Source organism: Macrosteles quadrilineatus, unplaced genomic scaffold, assembly GCF_028750875.1.
Source record: "Macrosteles quadrilineatus isolate MER2022 unplaced genomic scaffold, UCM_ALF_1.0 Scaffold_10__1_contigs__length_6754688, whole genome shotgun sequence".
Classification (NCBI taxonomy): Eukaryota; Metazoa; Arthropoda; class Insecta; order Hemiptera; family Cicadellidae; genus Macrosteles; species Macrosteles quadrilineatus.
This window is the reverse complement of record NW_026542603.1, coordinates 221,417-232,262: the sequence shown is the minus strand read 5'-3', so window position 1 is coordinate 232,262 and position 10,846 is coordinate 221,417. Positions and strand designations below refer to the sequence as shown.

Here is a 10,846-nt window from a genome sequence, read left to right as displayed (position 1 = left end):
AAGTGTAAACCTCTTCGTGGGACACCCTGTGTATAAATGACGATAATGCACTAAGATAAGGCTCTAACTATATGATTTAATTATTTTTTTTTTACTAAAAAGTGTATTTTTATTGGAAACCCTACCTGTGTTGAATTTTAATTCAATAGACACGACATTGGATGGAGATCATGATTCCAAAAATATTCACTACCTTACGTTGATGAAATATAAAATAACCACAGCAGTACAAAAATGTGATCAATAAAATCAAACATCAATTATCAACATACACAAAACACCTAGTTAGTACCAATATAGTAACCTGAACATTAAGAGCCACCGTTGACTTGTCACTAAAGTACATAGAAATCCTATATGGGCCAGCTGTGGTATTTTGTTAATTTAATAAGAACATCGTTGAATAAGCCACTCACAGAATGTGCTGCAATGTTTTTATTTACAGTTACTGAGTTATGTCATGTGGCTTAAAAGATGCTACAGATTACAATCAGTACCTATCACTTTCACTCTATAATTTTTTTTAATAGTCATTTAAGGTCCTAATTATACCGGGTGTCCAAAACCACCCGTACACCCCTTTTAAAACGATGGAAACCATTTCTTACGAACAACAAATAATACATAACTAGCTAAATTTGGCACGGTCTACCAAATGGTGATAACTTCAAGTCCAAAATCACACCGGAAGTGGCTTTTTCAGACCGGAAGTTGACTTTTTTAAATGTAAACTACCAATTTAGATTACAGAATAGAATTCTACGTTGAAAAATACATAACTTTTGCCTAAAACCATTTTTTGAAAACACCTTGTTTTCTACCTCTAATCCCCCATTAAAGTCAATAATTTTGGGTCATTCATCTGCCAAAGTTACTTGAAACAATAATAGAGAAAAATAAATACCGACTTCCCCACTACCAACAAAAGGAGGAGGTTCTCAATTTGTTTGTGGCGATGTTTTTTTTTTTTTTTTCTATGTATGTTCACCAATTTCTCTGCGATTCTTTCACCGATCAGTGTGGTTCCACCATCAAAATAACCAGAAGAGTTTCTATTTGGTACCTTATATATTATGTTTAAGTATAATATTTGTTTCGGTGAAAAATTCTGAAAACCTTAAATATTCAACATTTATTTTGTTTACATTTGTGCAGATTGTTTGCATTTGTGCAGAGAAGGCAATAAATAATAATAACATTCCCACAGCTGTTAGTTGAAACCATTTAAATGAAGCTACAGACAATTCTTCTTGAAACAGTTGCTTCATATTGATCAATAAACTATTTCTTGCCATGGAGCCTAAATGAATTACATTGAGAAAAATGCATTTTGTTTTGGTTACCATAAAAAATGTATTTTAACGTTTGACCTGATTTGTGTATACAGTAATTCTGTTTTTAGTATTGAATATTCTGACTTACAAAAACATATACGTTTCAGTGAATAGCTGCAGTGATATTGACAAATAAAGGTGTATTGTGAAAACCAAAGCATTCGTAAAACAGGTCTAAATATAAATCAAATGCAATTATTCCTTACACGACCTAAGAAGTGTGACAGTGCATAATCTCCAATTGTCTTAAAAGTGTTAAATATTTTAATTACTAAACATGCATTTGCAGATGTGGAATGTTTATTGATATTCTCTACCCAGTTACTATATCATATCAATACTATTATGCCTGCTTCGGAAAGTCCTAGAGGAAGAGGATTTGCAATTTCGACTAGGCTATATCTTGATCAAACAAAACCACCTACATGGCTTGCACCACTTTTAGCTGAACCAATCTTTCATATACATAATTCATTTGCAGATGTGGAATGTTTATTAATATTCTCTACCCAGTTACTATAACATATCAATACTATTATACACTTTTAGCTGAACCAATCTTTCATATAATATTTTCCAAAGGTACTATACGAAAGGTACTATGGTGTTAACGACCAATTTTCCACTTTTGAGAGATTTTTTAGTGCTGGGAGCTGAGGAATAACTTTCATATTGTTCCAAAAGGCTTGAGACGTTACTGTATTTCTTTTTATAATGTAGAAGTACACCGATTGCAGGAAACGATGATGTCTGACATTTCAATGTATCTAGAAAAGACAATTAGTTTTTCACTAGGCCTAATGTAATGGACAACTCTTTCTTTCTTAAGGAATATCTAAAGATGTTTATTTTCATACACATTGATTATGTGACCTGAACAGGTGACTCAAGCAGTTTTAAAATAATGATTGTTCTGTGGAACTTTTGATTGTTTCAAACAGTTTTGCTTATCAAAAATCCTCAAGTATATAATATATAAAAAATTATACAGTCACTAAAAATCATGAAAATAATTTATTTTTGTAAAAAAATACAACCGACTTCAAACGCTCTAAAAAGGATGAAATAATTTCAATAAAGTACACTTTTGTATTAGGCAAGCTCACGTATTTCAAGTCGGCGCGGCTCAAACTGCAAATATGATTGAAATTAAATATTGTGTGTGTATTTTGAAAATCAATAAATTGTAGCTGGATAACATCTAATATATAAAATTCTCGTGTCACAGTGTTTGTCTGCAAACTCCTCCGGAACGACTTCACCAATCGTTATGAAATTTGGTGTGTAAATTCTGTAGGTATGCGAATCGGACGTAAACTATTTCCCGTTTCGAAATTCTTAAAAGGGCTCCGCCCCCGTGGCTCTGGAGTTTCCCATGTTAACCTTATGAGAAATGGAATTAATGAATCTTAACAGCTGTTTCAATTAAACAAGTTGGTTCTGTTCTATGATGTGAGCGTAGCGAACGAGCTCCAACCCAAAGGTGAGTGAGCGTAGCGAACGAACTTCAACCAGGACGTGATTGAGCAAGGCAAGTGAGCGCAGCGAACGAGCTCCAACCTAAAGGTGAGTGAGCGTAGCGAACGAGCTCCAACCCAAAGGTGAGTGAGCGTAGCGAACGAACTTCAATCAGGACGTGATTGAGCGATGCGAACGAGATCATCTTGAAAATTAAACGTAACGGTACTTTCTTTCCATCGGTCTGTCTTAGGGGAAACCTATAACTTAGGCGATACGAAGTTCGCCGGGTCAGCTAGTAAATATATAAAAAAACATACTGAACTGTTTTGTTTATATATTAAAGGAAATATTTTCTTGTATTTTATGTTTACTTCAGAATAAATGCATTATGAAAATAACACACACAAATGTTCTATACGAATAGGAAAATAATTTAGTTTGATATTATGTAGGGAAAAGAAGCTAGTTTAGTATTAAAACGTTACTTTTCCAAGTTAGAAACATTTAAATGCGTTATAATCTTTTTAAAGATACTCGTTAATATAATGCCGATCTCTGATTACGGTAATAAAATAACACTTAACGCATAACTATGAAAAAGACATGCAGATTAACACCTTTAGTTATAGATAGTCACCTGCAATATGGACACCCTCTTTCAATTTTGTATCAAAAATCATCATAGAGCCGCGCCGACTTAAAATACGTGAGCTTGCCGAATACAAAAGTGTACTTTGTTGAAATTATTTCATTCTTTTTAGAGCGTTTGAAGTCGGTTGTATTTTTTTACAAAAATAAATTATTAAAATAAATCATTTGTTTTTACATTAAAGTGGTCAAATGTAAAAACAAAAGATAAAAAAATGTATTAAGCAATGTGTACAGTGTGGACCAGCTGTTACTCAATTACTGAGGTGTTTACAATAAACAGCTGATTCTATTCTTCATATATGTCTACATAAAGACATATGAAGAAAAAATATTACATAAAATCTTTGTTATTTGTTTTTCTCTATTATTGTTTCGAGAAACTTTGACAGATGAATGACCCAAAATTATTGACTTTAATGGGGGATTAGAGGTAGAAAACCAGTTTTTTTTTTCAAAAAATGTTTTAGACAAAAGTTAACGTAGAATCCGATTCTGTAATCGAAATTGGTAGTTTACATTTTAAAAAGTCAACTTCCGTTCTGAAAAAGCCACTTCTGGTGTGATTTTGGATTTGAAAATATCACCATTTAGTAGACCGTGCCCAATTTAGCTAGTTCTGTATTATTATTATTATTTTTTTTTTTTTTTTGTAAGAAAAAGAAAAGGTTTACATTGTTTTGAAAGGGGTGTACGGGTGGTTTTGGACACCCGGTACCTATATTGTCATGAAAACGTTTATAATTTTATAAAATCTGTAATACTGCTTTTATCATTGCAAAAAAAATTATGAAACAAAAATTGAGAAGAAACAAAGCCGAGTGACACAGCTGTCAGTTTCTGTAAGCTCTTTTGCAGTCAGCCTCATTAATGTTTGATGAGCTGCAATAGTAGTTGACATTACTGCAGAGTAATTAATTAATGGTGTAGCTTTCCAGTTAATGAACTAAACGCATTTAACTTTTGCATTTGATCAAACAATCAGCTGTCATTGATTGGTCCTTCCTTTACCGTGTTCTTATGTAAAGCGACAATGCATAGCTAATTGGTATAGGATTACCAGCAAATAGACAAAGACAGCTGATAACTGGTTTGATTGTTATTTCTAGCCTTAATTACTGCACTGCACACCAGGCATAGACTACTGCTAATTGAATATAGTGTTCCGGTTTGCGGTTTCCGCATACATATGAGGTTTTTAAATCACTAATTTGGATCATTTTTAATAATCATTAACAAAGAACCAGACCTAAAACTTTGATGATGTTTGAACACCGAATTTGAGAAGTAGGGTATAATGTTCCAACTCAACACATATTGTTAGCACTCAGTTGCAGATGTCCACTTGAATACCTGCTGCCAATACAGTTAATAGTGTACGGTAGTTCAATTTGAGCTGAATACACTACTTATAACGTAAAAACCTTTTACAATCAGCTTTTTTAAATATATCATCATAATTGAAGATTTGGTTTAAGACGTGAATTTGGTATTTACTTGTCAAACATTGTGTATGCTATATTAGAACCTCTATTTAAATGTTTTAAAGTAGTATATTCTCATAAATGTATAGTTTATTTTATATTTTAAGGGCACTTACATTTAATACTTCACTTTGAACACCATAAATAGGTCTAGACTTCTTTTAGCCTAGGCCGTATTGTAAAATCTTAAACCAGTTTTGTTTCTTATGGTATCAACATTTGAGTGCGCCGACGTTTACTAGATGTATTTCTGTTGTTTTAGGCTGCATTATTAACATTTTGCGATTTACTTTTATAGTGATAAGTTTATAAATGGATTGTTAAATTTGGTTTGAACAGTTCCAATAATTAACACGAAGAAACCGTAAAAAAATGTCATCTGCATAAAACAGACAAAAATGACCTTAAGATTATTTTTAGGTATACACACTTACAGGAATTTTAAATCTACAATGAAAAATGAATGAATTAAATTATCAAAAGTTAAGTCCTTCCGGGAATGTGTAGAAAATATATAGTTGTTGTCCTACTATTTTTTTTTTTGCTACACAGCAAATTTAATCTAATAGTTCAATTTTATTGGCCTATTTTAAACAAAAGTTTTGTAATCTGGTGTTCCATACAAAGTGTAAAACAAATTGTAAAATGTTGCATAAAATTAAATATGTATATCTAAACAGACATCAGCAAACTGAATCAAGGGCATACCCAGAATCGAAACTAGGGGGGAGGGCAAGAGCGTACTTGAAACCTAGTGGCATGAAACCCCTAGTGGAGTCACTAGGGGTGGCCCACCAGGGGGGGGGCCTGGGAGGCCCAGTTAGGAGGGGGGTCCGGGGGTTCCCAACCCCCTCACGGAAAATTGTTATAAACAATATGCTGATAATAGTGTTTTTACGCTATTTTGAGACATTAATATAAGAAACCTAGCTCGATAATTCAGTGATATAAAGTCATAGTTTATAAAGTGGCTTTATGTCTGTCAATGGGGACAGGTCAGGTTGCTTATCTTTACAATACACATTTAACTGTATTTTTTGTGTCCATGCCAACTTTTCACATCCATTTATAACCCCAGAAATGTAACTTACGCCGTAGAGCAATTTTCTTCGTTACATTATTGTTGAAGGCAGATGAAAAAAGAAAACAAAATAATGTCACAAAAATACTAAAAATAGGTTTATATGTGTTCATTATACTACACAAAGTTGTTAGCTTATACATATTGCAAGAAATTGGTCTGTATATTACTACTTTTGGAATTTTTATTTTATTAAAGAAATAACACAGAAACTAATGAAAAAATATTGTTAAAAAATCTGTGAACTATCTTACTCATCTTTTCTCGTACTAATAAAATTGTTCTTGAATCTCTATTTTTTATACCTTATCCTGGCTTCTGATCGTCTCTGGGTACGCCCATGAACTGAATCGCCTACGTGAAACGCACATAAAAACATATTTTCAATAGCATAAGAATCCTCACACTATAATAATAATCATATAAAATATTAGAAATAACTGGATTAAATTTTAATCTAGGTATTTAAAGTAATATATTTTTCTAATATATATTGTAAACAAAAACAATAACAAAAATATTGCAATAATGTTGGTTGACACATTTCAAAACTTTTACATCTACTACAGATGAACTATATTTTTCATGCGAGTAAACAAACAAAAGGCCAAGCAAGTGTTGTCAAAACCACCTGTGTCAATTAGTAATTCCACTTGTGTTGCTATCATATTGAAGTGGATCATGAAGGCTGTTCATATTGTTGTGTTTTTATGCTCACTGTATCTGATATTTTTGTTCTTCATTTTCAACAGGCCAGAAGCCTTGGTGTCATGTGGATTGTTGTGGCTTGTCTACTACTTGCTGATGTATCGGTGGGACAAAGATATTAGGAGATATTCAGGATTCCCAATCGAAATGTGAATATGAGCTCTTGTGCGGTGGTGGTAGTACCTCCTGATACTTTGTTGGAACAAGAGAAAAAAACTGCATCACCGTTAGAACTTTGAAAATTTACTGTTGTGTTGTGTTCTACCTCTTCATGTACGGTTAGTGCTGTATCAACTTCTCATGCAACGAAGGAAAAGAAGCTAACAAATGAATAAGAATTGTATTTGTACTTGTGCACTATTTTCTGATCATTTGCTGGAGTGGAAGTAATTGCCAATAAGCCATGGATATAAACTGTTGTGGGTTAGTGTAGTGTATCTATTTATTTATTATTTTTTTTTTTGCAAACAGAATCAGGTGTTTGTGAATGAGGTAATTAGGATACAGATCAGTGATTAAGTTCAGTAAATAATTACCTGTGATCATACCAAATAGCCTAAATGGTTTTGTAGTTTTTTTTCTCTTAGTTTAGCATTAAAAGAATTATGACTATTTTCTGTTTCTTGTTTTTAAATATTTCTAGTTCACCGGTTTTTTAAATATCCCCGTTGAAGAAAAGCTGCAGATTAAGGGAACATTTGTGTGGTTGGATTTTTACTCAAATACTTCCGGGAACTAGATTTATTTCCTACTGGCAGAACACGCGGGGCTTGGTTGACTTGTAAGCGAATAATGTGCTTACTGCAGTTAAACTTGTGCTTTGAGTTTATAACGAAGAAAATTTAGCTGAATGAAATAGTAAGGCATCTACCACTTATTTTATAAATCAAATTATATATATTGTAAAGTTTATTTTATTTTATAAATTGGGCTCTGTAGACAACAAAATGCAAAAGAAAATCATTAGTCAGGAATCTAGGTTGTGCGGTGCCATCTACGGTAATACCTTATTCACTATAAGGAAATTCGCTAAAAAGTGGTTTTTAAAATCAAATGTGATCTTATAATGACATTTATCTGTCTTGTTATAGAGAGAACTGGATTATTTTGTAGTATTTATTAAATTGATCTTCACTATTCTACATCAAAGTAATAATATCAAGAATAGCATCTTAGAAAGAGCCTTACATGAAATCAATAGAAGTGATAAACTTACAGACTACCGGTACTAGAAATATTAAAAAGCCATGGAAACTATGTCAATAACTTGAACAATAAAATAACGAAGAATAATCCAAATTATAGTTTTGGAGAGGAACAGCAAATCAGAATTTGTCATGTGAGTCAAAAGGTAGGTATACATATGCAGGTTTGCCTTTTTTATAAGTAGGGTCTATAGCCTAGATGTTACAGTAAAACTATTTGATTTTATCTCCAACCATTTTTTTTTATAAATCTAGATTTAATGTGAACATATTATTGTTTAAACAGCATGTATTTTGATCAGCGTGAAATGGCTTCCTGGTACCTCTTTCCAAACATATAAAATGAATTTTCTGATTAATTGTCATATAAACATTAACAAATTGTCAGCATTGTGAAATAGGTTCTTATTCATCAAATGATGTACAGGACTGCCTGGCAATCAGTCTTTAAACCCGCAAAACAATTTCCTTTATGGGTCATGGATCACTTCACTTTCTCAATAATTCATCAGATATTCTCTGCAGTGTTCATTGCTGAAACTTTTCAAATTGAATTGCTTTCTGTTGAAACTCAAAAAGTGTTTAAAATCTCAATCCACAGATCTTTCCAGCTTTTTTCATCCCTTAATTTTGCTAAGCATGTTCGTTAATATTTGGTATAAACCACAATACAATATTTTCATATTTTGTTACCTGAAATAAGGTATTTTCCAACCGACTGTTATTTTATTTTCTAAATTATTGGTCACTTTCATGTAATTTTTTCAACTACCTAATACTTCTTATGTGGGCCCATATGAATAGGTTGGAATCTATTTCTTAATTTGTTTCCAGTGTAATAGCAATTAGACAGTCAAGTTTTCTATTTTTTCAGCACTAAAAGTGAACAAGAAAACTGCTGTCCACCAGTATAATAATGTATCTATGATGGTAAGTTAGGTCATAACTTCTTGTTTTGATATAAAGCATATAAATTTAAAATTTAACTCATACACTAATTGTTTATGGTTTAACCGATTTACAATTGCTACTGTCCCAGCAATACTGGTACGAAATACTAAAACTTCTCCTTCCAAGCTCTAACCTCTGCTCATGAGTATAGATTGCCATGAAACCTCACCATGGTACTGGGGCTCCTTGATAGTGAGGACCGTGGGAGTTGCGTGAGAGTCATTACTTTGCAAAAATCTTCCATTCCAAGCATGTCAACGTAAACATTTTATTATTATTATTACTTTATTTGAAATTGAATCCATTTTGACAATAAAAGTCTAATAGAATTTTTTGTACAAAAACAAAATTAAATTATTGATCAATTATTTACTTTCTTGCATTACTTTCTTTATTTTACTTACTTACTACTGAAAACATTATCAACATATCTATATAAAGAATTCTGAAATGTCTGTGTAACAAATTGCCTATTCTTGCATTTTAAACACTGAAATATCAATTAAATTATCAATATTCTGGGATACCCCCGACCCCTCCCACTGGGTAAGTTTGTGGCATTTCATATTGGATAATCCATGCCCCTCAAATAATTGACCTATAACTTTACATGTGTATTTGGACAACGCCCTCACGAAAAAATGTAAGGCTAGGACCACTCTTGTACAACAAATACTTTAATCTTCCTTAAGTAAACTTATTATGTAAAACCCAAAAAACTGTTTCAGAAATTAATGTCAGGATCGAGGCCAGAATGAATGAAGCTGACGTTTTCTTGTTCATGCTGTTTATTTCATTCTTTGTCATGCTTCTGAATGGGAAAATCAACATGACACCAATTCTTATATTGCTTGTGATTACCATGGTATACATCCTGATTGCCAAACTTTAGTGAGAGATGACAAATTTTACTAGCGATTCGAAAGCTATACACAACATGTGAATAAAATCTTATTTTTACAGTAGATTGATCTTTTTATTTCAATAGTTAGAAAGAATTACCAATATAATTGACAAAAGGGCACTGCTCGGAAGCAAACCAGCAACCTTTAGATTTAAAAGCGAGCACTATTACCTCTTGGTTACCTAGACAATTTCCAGGTACTGAATGTGATTGCTGTATAAGTGAAAATATTTTGTACAGTATACGTATTATGGACTTGTAATTATATAAAACTAGCTGTACCCGCGGGCTTTGCCCCGTTTAACTTCTTAATTTTCAAGATGATCTCGTTCGCATGGCTCAATCACGTCCTGGTTGAAGTTCGTTCGCTACGCTCACTCACCTTTAGGTTGGAGCTCGTTCGCTGCGCTCACTTGCCTTCAGGTTAGCTCGTTCGCTACGCTAAGTCGTCTCCAGGTTGAAGTTCGTTCGCTACGCTCACTCACCTTTTGGTTGCAAATTAGCTGTTGTCATTAATTAAAATAAATAATAGTGCTGCACCCTGTTGGTAATCATTGTAACTTTAATGCAATTGAACATCATAGAACAGAACCAACTTGTTTAATTGAAACAGCTGTTAAGATTCATTAATTCCTTTTAAATATGAAAAATCATAAGGCTAACATGGGAAACTCCAGAGCCACTGGGGCGGAGCCCGAGAGTCCGATCAGAATAAAAACAACTTAGTTTTCCTATTTAATGCCTAAAGAATCAATGTACCAAATTTCAGCCTCCTAGGTAAATGGGAAGTGGGAGAATTAGTGATGAGTGTGTCAGTGAGGGCTTTGCCTTTTATAAGTATAGATATTCAATAAAGGATTTTCACCTAAATCCTGCTAGTGTACTGCTAAAGTGAAATTTGTTCTTTACAATATTTTTTCCTTTTTTTATTTTTTTCCATCATGTGTCTTTTTGTATCCCTTTATAGAGAGGGTGATTTTATCTTTCACAACACACCTTATAGACATGTTTTCTTATAGTGATATAGTGTATATTGTGCTGGGTTCATAAATGATTGAGTTTAATGTTAG

At 32.7% G+C, this 10,846-nt stretch overlaps 1 long non-coding RNA gene across 1 annotated transcript; it reads left to right on the top strand.

Annotated features, from left to right (window-relative positions):
* Positions 1 to 6,687: 6,687 nt before the first annotated feature.
* LOC129004650 (uncharacterized) lies at positions 6,688 to 9,837 on the top strand. Its single transcript, XR_008491744.1, has 4 exons — positions 6,688 to 7,139; positions 7,808 to 8,067; positions 8,796 to 8,851; positions 9,601 to 9,837. It is a non-coding gene; the product is annotated as an uncharacterized LOC129004650 (long non-coding RNA).
* The last annotated feature ends 1,009 nt before the right edge of the window (positions 9,838 to 10,846 follow it).